Here is a 15,847-nt window from a genome sequence, read left to right on the forward strand (position 1 = left end):
GTTTTTGAGCTGTTTCCTTAATTTGGGTGTTATGTTGTTTTTAGTGTATTGTGTTAGCCTACCTAATTTCTGTCTAATGTCATTTATTTGTGTTTCTATTCTTTTCTGCCAGACAGGCTTGTGATAGAATTGTGTTTTCTGTGTATTTGTCTGTGATTGTACTTTCAGTCCATGGTGTGTCACTACTGTGACTGCCCCAGCATAAACTAATGTATGAATGTCTGCGAGTGTAGAAATTGAATGAATGTAGTGTGGTAGTAAGTGAGTGTTTACATAATTTAGTGTTTTTCCTACTTCCTTTGACGTGTTGATTTTTGGTATTCGTGGTCGTTGTGTGGGATCTGTACCTGTATATTTAGTGAGTGTTTCCTGAAATATAAGTGAGAGCGTATTAACTAAATCCATGTCTATGTTATCAGTGATGGATGAGGAAGTGTCTGTAGTATCATTAGTGCTAATTGTTGTATGTGTGTTATTATCAATGCTTGTTACTGGATTATCCTGACAGGTTACATGATCTTCATTAATGTTAGATGTTTCTGTCTGTTGATGTATTTGATCAGCAACCTGTTGTTTGAAAAGTTCAAGTGTTGTTTGTGGAATAAGGTTGTTGTGTATAATTGTTCTTTTTTGATCAACAACCCTTTGTTCGGTGACAGTGAGATGAGGATACTGTTGTGTGAATCTATGGTATAGTTGTTGTCTGTATGCTGTCATGTTTGTTTCGAGTTTTGTGATCGTGTAGTAAGTACGGATGATAAACTCATTCATTTCTACCGTCCATTTCATCCGTTGGCGTGGTTTTCCAGCCTTTGTGGTCTGTGGATGCATTGCCACAGAAACACCAAGGCTGGGTTGGTTCCTCACATCTGTTGAGGGCATTGCAGTAGCCATGCTTGGGCCGGTGCTGCTTTCGCCACCGGTAACCAGGGGAGACTGTGGCCTATTTTTCGAACGTGAGCCTCTGCCTAACTCACGAACGCGGACCTTGTTAACCCGGACGACGTCCGAGCCGGTATCACACTTTGATCTAGTTATTACCATAATAAATATCTCCACAGAATGTGGGTGTGGTCACTCTTAGCTTCATTTCTCCCCATAGACCTTACTGGCATGGGTGTCCCTACCAGGAGCTTATGCTCCAGCCTGCATTGCCCTATGGATCAGTAAAATTACTGGGCTCTCCCACCACGACCAGGTGGTGACCACAGGAGAGTTATTATTATTATTATTATTATTATTATTATTATTATTTATATAAGTAATTATTTCGTTTTACGAACAAAATTGTAAAAGGTAGTCTTTACAGTTAAGTAATGTTATTTAGCATAGATATTATGCAAGAAATTATACTTAATAATAAATTGTTTACATGATTAATATTGCAATTTATTTCTTCAAAAAATTTATATGTAATTTAAAATTTAAATTCATTACACAAATAATATTACCGAATTTAAAGCGAATATAATTAATAAAAATGCAAAAATTTACGATTTAGAGAATGAAAATCACATAAAAATTCTTAAAATAAAACTGTATTACGTGAGTTTTTCGTTATTATTTTTCTCATTTACAATTTTAACTTATGATTTCGATTCTTTAATTTCACGTAGGCACCAGTCAAATATTTACATAATACTATTTACACCTACGAGAATTTATTTACTGTATCACTAATTATTTTTAACGTATTACTAAGATATTAAAGTCAATAAGTAGAGAATTCGTGTAGCCTATGACAAGATTCATTTTAACGAATTTTTTAAAACAATAATCTTTAATAAATAAATGAAAGAATGAATGATAATGGTGATAAAATGTATATTATAAACCGAAAATGATTGTTTGTATATTTACTGTTTTTGTATTGTTTTAAAATATGTTTTATTTCTTTTGTTAGCGAATAACGAACCAATGAATGGTTTCCTTTTGTGAAAATATAGTATTGATTTCTAAGCTAGACACACGAATCTAGCCACCACCACAATGCAATAGTCCGCCGCTTCCCATTCCCGACAATTACCTAGTAAGTTATCTTGTTCTTAACTCTTTATTCGCTTAATTTAACATATATTTTATATTAATAGTTTAAAAAATTACGATTTGCGATAATTTCTTTTAAACTTTATGTATTATTGTGTACGAATTCAAAATAATTTATTCTTATTCTAACCTGATATTCAACTTTAATGCTGTAAAGGTCATGTAAACAACCTTAATATTATTCATGATATTTTCATGCTGCGTGGGCTTCACTGCGAATCTCAATTGAATGGAGGAAAGACGGTTTTAAAGGCATGTCTTCGCCCCAGAAAATTTAATTTTCAATCTTCTAGGCTATAAAAAAAAGTAATAAAATAAATATGTTTATTGTCAGAGTCAATACATAAGTCACAGAATTTATATAAATTATTAAAATAGAAAATAAAGTGTAAATTTTATGAGAAAGATATCCTATTTATAAAATAGCAATAACTTGTTTTTATTTATTTTAGGTTATTTTTCACGTTTTTATATTGTAATCTTATCCCACGGTTGCTTAGCAACTGTTACATATAATCTCTTATCAAACAAATCAACGTGACACTCTATTTATATAACTGGTTTAATATATAAACTTCCAAAACTGTAAAAATAAAATAAAATAAAAATCCAATCAAACACAAAAAATATATTTATCAATGATGAAATTGCATTCAAAAACAAAATTTTCTTTCATTTCTAGCATAATTATTTTCATAATGTAAGGCACAATGCCTATAGGACTTGGCTACCTTCTATTAATAGGTGTGTTGAGATACAGAGCTGCTACACTTTAACCACAGTTACATAACAATACTCTTAAGACAAGTTTAAGAAATTTCAAAATTTGGCATAAAAATGTCCCCAAGGACAAGCAAACAGTATTGAACGATGGCAAATGTCCCTTTCTGACGCATGATGCGCGCGCTACTCTCGTGTTGTCCGCATAACGTCGTTTGTCCACGTGTTAGTCGTCTCGTGAATAGTAGGGCATCAATTATAGGTGAGAATAATTAAATTCTACAGAAAAATTCAAATTTATACGTGTACATATTAATTTAAATTTCAATATGTTTTTGTCTAACCTAAAAATACTAGAAAATAGTATGTATTAATTAATATAATACGCATATGGGTAGTAATCAGAACATAATTGGAAGAATAAATTATGTGCTAAATATTATTATTACTATTTTTTTATTTGTTTTTTTACAGAACTTTAAAATTAAATCCAAAAGCATCCCGTCGTAAAAGGTTATTATAAACCGTAAACAGATTATGGTATTTCGAGTAAAATCGATTTTAGTCAGTGACCTGATTTTTCCAGGATTTTTCAAGTTTTTCCACGCCATTTTACTTAATAAAAATTAAAGTTTATAACTAAAACATTGAATTCTTTAACTCGATTTATATAAATTCATGAACATGATCATTTATTTCTTAATTCTATACGTGTTTCTTAATCCGATAAAATTTATATTCGCTTGTTTTATTGCCCGTTTTATGCTCAAGAGTCATATAACTCGAGAAATTTTGTCCGTGTGACTTTTCATCGTTGTACAGATGTACAGTCTTTCTTAAAATACTACGTGACATTTTTTGTTGCACGTCAGTCTGTCGACCTTTACGATACTGTATAAACATGCTTTAATATTTAATAAGTTTCATGTTTAACTAAATAAACGACATCGTATTAAGGATAATTGTTATTTAAAGAAGTAAAGAGAATTTCTATAATACTTCTGGAATATTAAAGAGGGTGGGAAATTCCTTGCCTTATTAAAAATTAATATAAATTTAATACTCACGTTTAACAGGATATTGTAAAAAATCGTATTAATTTATACTTAGACTTAGATCTAACAAGGAAAATAATTCTTACTATTTTTTAGACTATTCTTTAAAATATAATAGTAATTTCTTCCCATTCAAATATTTTTTTTTTTTAAAAAGCAACAATTGTTCTTTAATATTTTGCTATTTTTCAATTACATATGAAAATCACTAACTATTAAAAGGATGTTTAGCTTATGCGGCACTTCCTTTGGGTGGTATATCCGTTTCTGATAAACAAAATTGACAGAATTTCGTAAATAATTATATTCCCGAGTCATTATAATGGGAAGCAAAACTTTGGAGACGACAATAAATTTTTTTGGTTTTTTTTTCTCAAGTAGATTATACAATACGGTATTGTATCAATACAAAAAGACAGACAAAAGTTCCACGGTCGAGGGTGCAATCACTTTTATGATTATAATCTTTACACGTTTTCCCTCTCTGTGTATGCCCATGTTCTTGATATTGTAATCATAATATAGAAATATAAACCTTTATACTTAACGTTATATTCACTTCCACTTGGCGTTGTTTACTACGCTCGACTGTAGTATGTAATGCTAAAGCTAAATATAAATTATATTATATTTCATTCAGTATTTTTACTTTTAAAAATACTGCGAATTTTATAACTATTAAAATATCAATGATAAAGCCTAAGCACGCAATTTATGGCTTACGTAGCGATTTATTCTACCAGCTAAAGGAACTGTTGGAGAATTGCCAGCAATATTCTTGGCAAATTATTATCAAAAGGTTGTATGAAGGATTATATATATATGTGTGTGTATATGTGTATTTTTTCTACTCTTATATAGAATGTTATAATGAAAAAAATCATTTTATTTTTTTCTAATATTCAGAATGTAATATTAACTAGAAAGTATTTTCTCATTAGTTTTATAGGAAATTTTCTATAATTGGTGCATAATACGTTTTTAAACATTAACCTTATGCATGATATATTTTCAAGTGAATAACTTCTACAAAATGTTTTACAATATCTTTAAACTGCAATTAGTTTATTTATGAAAAATAACTAAACGAGAATTTCATTTCGTTGTGTTTATATTGTACTACAGAATTTCAATTTTTAATTATTTGATACGTTTAATGAATTTTAAATCTTAAACTGTTTTTAAAATAATTAAAGAAATGAAATCTGTAGAGAATTTAATAATAAAACCTTTATTTTTAAGCAGATATCTAGTAATATATGATACCTTACAAGTACAAATGATTAATAATATGCTTCATTTATGTTATTTTAGTATAAATATTGGTAAATTAAATGAATTCACATTGCTTAAAACTAATATTTAAGCTATATACATCATCTATATTCGTGTTTGAAGTGTATATAATACAAAGTAAATTTTAAATAATTTATAACTATTTGTATATGAGAATAAAACTCGTAGCCTGTAAGTGAATAATTCTGTCTAAATTCTATTCTTTGATATTAATGAAAAATAGCTATGAGTATTTAAATAGATCGCATATAAAGTGTTAAATTTATTGTATTAAAGTGTTTTACAAATAAATTATTATGTTTATAATAAATTCTATTTGTTATAAACATAATGCATACAAAATTTTGATTGTTAACAAGTTAAGCTTTTTGCCATTTTATAATAATTAATTATATAATAAGTTTTTAAAATAGAATATCATAACAGTTGACGCTGCACACAATTTTTAACTCTTCCCGGAAAAGTTATGCAACTCGTTGTTGGATTTTTTAAAGTATAACTAGTTTTTAAAGTGGAGACTATAAAGATAGAAGTTATTTACAATCAAAATGTATATATGGAACACCCTGTATTTATTACTGGGCCCTATTGAAGAAACTGCGAATGATACGATGTTCATTGTTCACTTAAAACTTCATTTATTTATATGTGAGTTATAGAAAATTAAAAAACGAAAGAAACATTACACCTTGTATAACTCCAGCAATATATATAATTAACCAAATTCGCTTTCGACCTATATGTTTTTATATGTTTTAAATATTAAGTATTTCTTAACAATGCATGAGGTTATTATTGTTTATTTATGGCACAGTACAATGTTATATAATTGTTTTTACAATATTTGACAGTTGCATAAAGTGTTAAACACAAAATACTTATTTTGTGATGTCCCAAAAGTATAGACAAGTTTAAACTTTCAGCAATAATTCATAACATAAATTAATTAAATTTATTTTAATATGAAATAGAACTGCCATTGTGCTTAATGACTTCAAAAATGCAATTAGACGTTGATTTAATTAAATTTTGTATGATTTCTGGATCCATTTGAAACCAGCACTCAATGATTTCTTGTTTAAACTCTGAAACCGTCGTAAAATGCCTGTTATTAGCATACATTTTTTGAGCAAAAATGCCCCAGTAGTTCTCAATCAGATTAATCTCCGGGCTTCTTGCAGACCACTTCATAACTCGAATATTATGATCTTCAAGCTACTTTGTTATTGAGCGTGAACAATGAATATTGACATTATCCTGTTGGAAAATCCAATCAGGTCCTCCAATTTCTTCTCCAGTAGGTAATGAATTACTTTTTAGGGTTTCTTGATAACTTTTAGATGTCTGTCTACCAGTTAAAATCACTAAATTTGAAAACCATTAAATCAAAGGCAGCCCCACACTATAACAAAACCATCACCCTGTTGCCTGCTGAAAAACTGCGCTCTTCTTTCCCAATATCATGCCAGTAATTAGCCCATCCAAATTAAATTATTTTTTCATCACTGAAAAGGACTGAGAGCTATTAGTCATTCCACATCATGTGTTCTTTTTGTTATTTTTAACCCACTTTCAACACAAAATTTGACGAACTGATTTATCCTACTGTGATTCAAGACGTATAATTAAATTATCATCCCTTTTAGATATTATTTTGGGCCTTTCTCATCGATGTTTAGAAAATATTAGTGATGAGTTTTCCAAAATTTTATAAATTCCAGAAGTAGATCTGTTCATTAAAACAGTAATTTCCTTGACACTACAGTCTTCTGCTTTTAATTTCCACATTTATGCAATTTCTTCCATACTAAACTCTCCTCCATGTGGAATTTTGAAAAGTTTTGATTCAGTATTTAAATTACTACTTGACAACAAAGTAAAAAATGTTATGTCATTTATTTTTATTTTTGTAATTTTAAGTTTTTTATGCTTCAATCTATCTATATTTTTGGGATTTTAATATAATGATCTTAAATTTTGAAATTATCAAAAATCAGTGTAAAGTAATTTTCATTTCTCTTAATTCCCTAACAATTCTGTAAAGCAGTAAAACGTTAATTATATATACTTTTGGGACACACTGTACTATAGGCCTTCTTCAGTTGGAACAACAAACTTAAAAAAGAACATTCTAAAAACATTAATCGCAAAGAAAATAATTCAAAATTGCTGAAATTATACAAGGTGAGGTTTCTTTCGTTTGGTTACTTCTCCGGTTGTGTCACAATTATTTTATAGGAAATTACTTAATTTACCTAGACCCTGTTCGGTCTGTTCATTGTATACAGTGACGCCCGTACATTGGGGCACTTGGGTCATATGCCCTCCACTTAGTGTTACCTTTTTTCTAGGGTTCCAAAATTACGTTATCAACAAACAACAGAAAACTTTTGATTTCTAGTCTATTCTGCAAATATAAAAGAAACTAATGAACGATATTTGTCTATTGTCCCACGCAAATTCTTCGTATGTTGACCAAAACTTGGCATCAATTGCAACCAGTGCCATCTTGTGATAGCGCAAGTTGCCATAATATTAAAGTGTCATATTAGTGGATCTATAAAAGTTCATTAATGTAAATAAAAGTTATTCTCGTGAAATTAATTCAAATAATTTTATCATCAAAAACATTTTAATTGTTTTAATGTTCCTAGAAAATTGTTTTGATCAAAATAATTAAATCACGTCCGTATTTTAAAGTAGATAAAATAAGTAGGCCATTATTTCTTCACTTCAACATTCGACAAAAATCGAGTATACGTTTTTAAATTGAAGTATGATTTTTTTTATTGTTGTTAATTATTACTATTTATATCTTTATAAAATATGCTAGACGAGATTGTATTTCGGTAAAGACGTCGATAAATTGCATATGTGATGTAGATTATATAAATGACAAATGGTCTGGATATCATAATCACGTCTAGAACTTTGATATATAAGGCGATAAGAGCAGGTAAAGAATATAATTAAAGGCGAATATAATAAGTTTGAAAAAAAAGAAAAATTCAATTAATATTAATGTATAAATTACACTTGAAATTATTAACTTCATAGTATTATTGTTCAGCTCATTGTGCATATTTTGTGAAGCTCAATGAAAAATCGATAATCCACAAAAAAGTTACAAGAATTTGAGATCGTATCACTCATAAATTATGATTTTAACACCAGTCAAATATTGAACATCGTGCACATGAAAATTTCGATAATTCAATAATGTTGACCTAGATTCTAATATTGTATTAAAAAACTAATTTTGTGATTTTTTTCCTTCTTCTTATGGAATAACTCATATTAAGCTAGCAGTTTAACCAGAACGAAAATTGATTTTAGATTATCTCACTAATTATTTTTCTTGATATTAAATTTATCTACAAAATGGACGAAGTTCTTTATTAAAAATATCTTTTAAAACATATTAATATAAACACTTAGATATGAAATTTTGTTAAATACGCCACATAACTCTAAAAAAATTTATATTAATTATTTAAACAGGTTAATGACACAATTAAATATTGTAGTCTGATGTCTGAAGTTTCTCATTTCCTTTATCAATGAGGAAGTTTATCCTTTCAATGATGGTTAAACTTACTATTTTCCTTTTATTACATACTAATTTTAGTTTTTCCTATATTTTAAAATATATAATATTGAAATATCTTCTAATTTTTACTGTAGTTAGGGAATGTTTTCTGTGACATCTTATGATAAAACTTAACAATAAAAAAGGTAAAAAAAAAAAAAACTCACTTATCCTCGAAATATCCATCAATAAATTTGAATTTGCCAATATAATTTTATTCATAGAATTTTAAAATCTTTCACAAACTTAATTTTCTTTCTATCTATCGATTATAAAAAACAACATAATATTAAGTGTGCTGTGTTACTTAATTAAATGCTAATGCTTATGCTATATTCTGTTTTGTATGTCTTTTTTTTACATGTACACTGTTCAGACTGTTTCTAGGTTTAGTTTTGCCCTATCATTCATATATTGAAATCTCATTATGCTTACATACTGTCAGTAGGGATAGGGTGTGGTTTTTACCTAGTAATCAACCTCATTGCTAGAACTTATATGCAGTATTATATTTTAACTTAAAAATAATAAATTTTCAGATGTATATACAAGTTCATATTGAAAAAAATTTTAAAAGTTTAATTATGATCTCTGGAATTGTATAATCAAAAGGGTGATTTCTTTAATCTGTTTAATAATTAAGTATATAATTAATTGCATAATTTATTTAAAAATCTTACCCCAAATTTTCAGATGTAACTTGAAAAAAAGGATATTAAACTTAACCTGAAAAATAAACTTTAATTAAAGACGATATATGTTTGGAATAGTTCCAAAATAGTTTAATATTTCTCGTATTTCATTCATGAATTTATTGTTATGGCCTGCACTAGTAATTTGATAGTTCTGCTTTAAATGTCAACAAAAAGTACTTTAACATGTTCAGTAGTAATCAATATATTTTTAACATGCATTCCATTAGAATATCTAAAAAAAATATATTGGCGAAGTCACTCATTTAACTTATACGAATTCAATAAAATATTAAATATAGTTTAAATATTTTTAAAGATTTTTAAGGATTTAGCAAAGCTAATTTTAATTATAGTTTTTTATTTAATTATTTAAATTAATTAAAACTTGAAATTCTGTTTAAATTTCAATTTAAACATAAAATTGATGTGTCAAATTCCAATATTTTATCATCGAATTTAAACTGTTTCATGCGATAGTTACTATCTAAACAAACAATTTATCCAGGTTTGATATTACAATCGCCCAGAATGATAGAGTAGGATTGCGAAAACAAGATTCCTCTTTATAAATAAAAAGAGAATCTTGTTTTGTAAAAATATAATGAGAGCATTGTCAAATAATATTTTGATCAAGTAGGTTTTTCTAAATATTTTATACAAAATATGGATAAAATTATTCATATAATTTAAAACAGGTTTAAAAACATCGCTTAAAAGTTTTTATTGAAAATTAATACAATAAAATTTTAATATTAAATACATTTTTTAATGTGTTTTAAAAGCTGCAATACCATAGAATATGTACAGAACTAAATTTGATTACTCAAGAATGGTTTTATTATTAAATATTAAATGCACATCGTTATAATATGCAGAAAGATGATGTATATTAATTCATAATCATTTTATTGGTTTTATCACTGGACCAATAACTCTATATTAGTTCTATGATAAAGTGCAATCTGTTATAAGGAATTGGATATACTGTTTTGTTATATAAATAAATAACTTTACTGTTGTGTATTACCAAAAAAATAAAAAAAAAAAACGTTTTAATAATATAATATATTAAATTACTTATAATAATATGAAAACAATCAATTTTTTTATAAAATAAATCATTTAATATTTTATAAGCTGTAAGATTTAGAATTGTATGAAATTTTTAAAAAATGTATTCAAAATCATCTCAAGAATCAATTATTATTATTAAATACTTGTGTTGAATACACGTATTTGCGTATTGACACTGTTTTCAGATATTTATTAAATGTAATAATAAATATATAAAAATTAAGCCCCTGTGCAGGATTTTTAAAAGTTGGGGTTATAGAAAAAACACGATTTTTTTATACTGTAGTTTATTAGTTTTTAATATATAGGAATAGAGAATATGCTCCAGCAACAAATTTTAACACAGTAAAAAACGTTTTCGACCTAAGTCTATAGTTTTAAATAAAAACTTTGTTGCTGGAGCATATTTTAAGACGTGAATTTTATTTATAGACGTGTAAAGTAACATTATACAGTAGATTGAGGAGGAACTGAACGGGTACAAAATAAATACCGTATAAGTTATATACAGCATATTTAATGCTTAATACTTCCCAAATGGGAAAGGTTAAACGCCTCAAACTCCTGTGTGATAATAGTCTTTATTTGCTTAAAGTTCATGTAATGTGACTTGTATTAGTCAGTTGGAGATGCTCATTTCTTGTAGTGTGACTTGTATTAATCAGTGGAAAATGCTTATTTCCAAAATCTGAAATGAACAGTTCAAATATAATTGTGTGCTATTAAACACGAATATACAATTTTCATATTTAATAAAATTGTTTACTCTCTATGTTTAGCAACGACATTTTGCGTCGTTTTATACGAAAAAATTGAATAAAAAATCGATCGATAAAGTGCATTTACTCACACTCAACGCATCTTTCTCCCTCACTTAATGTACAGTACTATACAGTAGTTAATAATAGTTAATAACATTACCTTTTCTTGCACAATTAAAAAAAAAAAATTAACATAATTGAAAGTATATAAAAATAAACAACCTTTAACTACATAATTAGATTTTTACTCACTTCAGTTTTCGTTTTAATTTTGAAAAAGTAACTGAAAAAAAAAAAAAAAAAAAAAAAAGTAAAAGAGCAGACGACATTAACCATCACAAAATTGCCATCTATCGACACCAGGGGGTGTCGTGTCGACTGCAGTGACTTCGTTCCGATCGTTTTCGGATCAATTGTATGAATTGTAAAAAGTTTTGTTAAATTTAGAAGGTAAGATGCAAACTGATTATAGAATTTTGTCGATTTTACGTTAAATAAGCTATCTTTTTAATCGATAAACACTTGTATTTAGCGAAATAATTCGATTCTATTCGTATAAAGTAATAAGTATTAAGATACTATATGACAACAGATATGTTACAATATTATCGTTTTTTGCATGGAAATGATAATTCCTTTGCATTTATTTAAGCCAATGTGCCATTTATTTCGACTTTAAAACACTAAAAATAATTCACAATTAGTTAAATTTGATAATTATTCATGCATACAGTTGCAGTAATTAAAGTGGTAAGTAATGAAATGGATTAATAAATTTAAATAACGTGCAAAAGAAAAATACATTTTAACATAATGCTATTGAAATTCTGTTCTTGTTAATGCGGTGAAGATGATTGAAAGGGGCAAATGATACTTAATATAATTTTAAACTACTCACCTCCAAAGATGAGGAAAGAAACACTAAAAATCTGTATATTGTGTGGCGTCTTCTGTTTCTATACCACAAACCAGTTAGCGGTCGCACGAGGTGGGAATTTCATCGAATTCGCATTTAATCCCGTGTTAAACGGATTGACTCGTCTTATATGTTTGGCTCGGCATCCCCGAGATTAAATCCTGAGTCTCACCGATGCAGATTTTTTAAATACCACGCTTTATATCGTGATATTTATGGTAAAAAATGTGTTAGTTTCCGGGAAATTAGCAACATTTTAATTATTCTTTAAAGTGCAATTTGATCTTTAATACGGCAAACTCGTAAATGATATGCCTGCAAGCATTAAAAAAATAATTATTATTATATAATAGTTGACTAATGACGACTGTTGTTTAATTAACCGGCGTCGTTAATGTGTTAATTATTAATTAGTTCTATAAATGAACTAAAATTAAAGTGTCTTCTGATATAAAAAAAAGATATATAGTAAGATGAAATAAAAACAGTTCATTGAATACTTTTTTTTAAGTGAAAATTCATTAATTTTTGATTAAAATGAGAAATATGTTATAAAAGTTGAGTAGAAGTTGAAAGTATATGTAAAATCATTATTTTATTGTTTAAGTTTTATTTATTAATAAAAAATGATGCCTTGAAAATTAAATGTTAATGCAATTTTCCTATTGTAATATTTTTTCTTTTGTGTACACTTCAGTGACTTTATTATATGTTGTAGAGTTATTTGTATCTTTATTTGGAAAATTCTTAAAATATTTCCTTTTTGGTTTATTTCAAAGATCTAAGAATGTTAAAGGAAATGTATATAATATCCAGAAATATTGAAATTTTATTCACAGCTAAACTGAAAATATATATAACAATATAATTATACAATTCTTTGAAATATTAGTAAGCTAATGAGTCACAATGATTACTACATAGAAACATTTTAAATATCTGTATGTATTATTTGCATACAATTAAAGATAATTTAAGAAGAAAATTCTTGTTTTATGATAAATTCAGGAATTAATTCATATTTTATTCTTTCTTTAGATATTTCATTTAAAATTCTCAATTTTTAATAGCAAAAAAAAAAAACTTAATAAAAAAAATATAAATTTATATTTTACACTAAAAATGAATTTAAAAAGTTAAATCTCAACTATAAATGTTTTATTCATTGAAAACTTTCAGATTTTTCAGAAAATCATAAAGTTTAATAGTTTAAAATTTTAATATTGAACAAATGTAATTCTATAAAGTTTTAGTTTAAAGTATTTTGTTAAAAGTGAGTATTATTATTATTTTATTGTAATATACTTAGGACATATATAATTTTTTTTCTCTTTAAGTTGGAAGTGAACTGAATTGGAAAATATTTTAGATTACAGGCCTACTATCTACATCACATTTATATCTAATATTAGATTCTCAAGAGAAATTTAAAATTCCAGAATTTCTTATTGTTCTTTTCAAAGTAGTAATGTTTTGATCATTTCTAATTAATGATAGACCGTTGTTATGAATTTAAATTTCAGTATGAGAGAAAGTACGTGTACAATAAAAGACTATAATAAATATAAGTAGGAAAAAACTATAAAGTTTGAAAAATTTTCATCACTGATATTTTTATTGAATTTTACATAAGAATTTCAGTATGGTTTATTAATTTTATTTATTTATAATAAATTAATTTGTGTAAATCATTTTTATTTTTGTTGTCAAATAAATATACACTGTATTATATAAAAAGGATTGTTTAAGTAGTATTGCTGAGTCACCAAACTTTAAAATACATTTTATATTTGGCTTTGGTCTATCTTATTAATAAACTTACCTCAGCTAATATTTATTGATGGTATTAAATTTATATTGATTTTAATAAAATCAGTTAACGAATTAATGATATTTGAAATAATGCTATTATTAATGGCATTAATGCAAAAAAAAAAAAAAAAAAAAAAATTGGGGTCTTGCCTGTTTGTCTCTGTCGGTCTGTTCATCTCATCTAGTTTGTCATTGTGTTCGTTTCCTTTTTGCACTGTCTGTCTAGCTGTTAAGTAGTATTAAGATTCTCAATCGCGTTCAGTTTAATTAGTATTAAGTAGATATAAGTCTTCCTACTAACAGCCACTTGGCACTAACTTTTACACTTAGCTATTCGTGCAGCACTCAATTATTGGTGTTCGCTACACTCAGGTTATCTTTTAGATCCTTTGGTGGACTACATCCTTGCAGCATAAAAACTGCACGCCAACATCAAACAGGGTACTGTAGCCATGTATGCCGTTCAGAGGGATCCTACCTTTCTCTAATGTCTATCTCCTCTCCCTTCTTTTTCCCCTTTCCTTTCCCTTACCCTCTTTTTTGCTGCCTAAGCATGTGTATGGCCAATGTCTTTCTTGTATGTATGTATGTATGTATTGGTGGCATTACTTATTTCAAATATTTAAAAATATAAGAGTATTTTTTTGCCAAATAGTTAAAACTTTACAATAATATAATTCTAGCTCTTATTCAGCTAAAAATATTTTGTTTTTCATATAAAAAAAAAATGTTATAACGAACAGTAGTAAAATATTATACTACAAATAAATATATACAGTCATTATAAAATATATTTTTATTTTAATAACATCATATTTGGATTCTATTGATGTAGACAGTTATAAATACTAGGCTGTTTTGTTTATAGTTATGTATATAAAATATAAAATTTATTAATTTTTATATTGCTTTTATTATTAACTTTATGAAATTACAGAAATTAATTTTGTTGCTGTAAACTGTATATTTTAGAAAATGAAAAATTATGGACTTAAATATATTTTTTATTTGACTATTATAATGATTATCTTTTATTGCAAAATTTAGATTTTTTATATAAAAGTCATGCATAATAAAAGTAAATTTGTAATCGAAAAAATATTTGCAAAAAGAAAAAAGAATTCACATAATTTATTAGACCAGAGCCTGATTTGTATATATGTATATAAAAATTTGTGTGTAGTGTTTGGTATAATTAAAGTTTCTAATGTAAATATTTTTAGGTAATACAATTCAAACTAAAGTAAAATTTATTTTGGTTGTGGTTAAATCAGTGTTTGAAAATCTGCAGTAACATAATCAAATGGTTTAATTATGTTGTTTCTGAAGATGGTACCTGAATATTTCAATATCAGATGTTCAATGTGTAAAATATTTTAATACTTGATTGCTTCTTGTTGTTTCTATGTTCATTGGGAAAAAAAGCACAAAAATTGCTGCGGCTTATTGCAATTTTTGTGCCTTTTTAAAGGGGTGACTATGCATTTCAGGCTATTTGCCCCTCTTCAGTCCTTTTTTTTGTACAATTATAAATTCTGTGCAATAAATTACATTTAACCTAACATTTATTTATATTGTACATGTTCAAAACCTTAATTTTTTTCTGGGTTTTGAACATATTTAATATAAATAAACATTAAGTTTAATGTAATTTATTATGCAGAATTCATAATTGTACAAAAAAGATCTGAAGAGGGTCTGATACTAAATAAAGTCTATTCTTTTTGTCACGTGTATTCTGTATGATAAGTACAAAGTTTGACACAGCAATTTTTTGTGCTTTTTCTCCAATGTAAAATATTGTGTATTCATATTAAAGTTTTAATTGTATTTAACACAAAAAAACTGATTTTTGCTTTATCTTGAGTATATGTAGTGTACAG

General features: G+C 26.6%; 1 protein-coding gene across 10 annotated transcripts in view; it reads left to right on the plus strand.

The window, feature by feature from the left end:
* The first annotated feature begins 1,952 nt into the window (after positions 1–1,952).
* Positions 1,953–15,847, plus strand: part of EndoA (endophilin-A) — a 77,466-nt gene continuing 63,571 nt past the window's right edge. For 8 of the 10 annotated variants that reach the window (XR_010881811.1, XM_067278360.1, XM_067278366.1 and 5 more), the window contains exon 1: positions 11,567–11,686. The gene's annotated coding sequence lies outside the window, so the exon portion shown is untranslated. Of the gene's footprint in view, positions 2,030–2,892; positions 3,029–11,566; positions 11,687–15,847 lie in introns of those variants that run through there. The other 2 variants (XM_067278361.1, XM_067278362.1) reach the window with 2 other exon arrangements.

Source organism: Centruroides vittatus, unplaced genomic scaffold, assembly GCF_030686945.1.
Source record: "Centruroides vittatus isolate TY-2023 unplaced genomic scaffold, ASM3068694v2 contig_799, whole genome shotgun sequence".
Lineage (NCBI taxonomy): Eukaryota > Metazoa > Arthropoda > Arachnida > Scorpiones > Buthidae > Centruroides > Centruroides vittatus.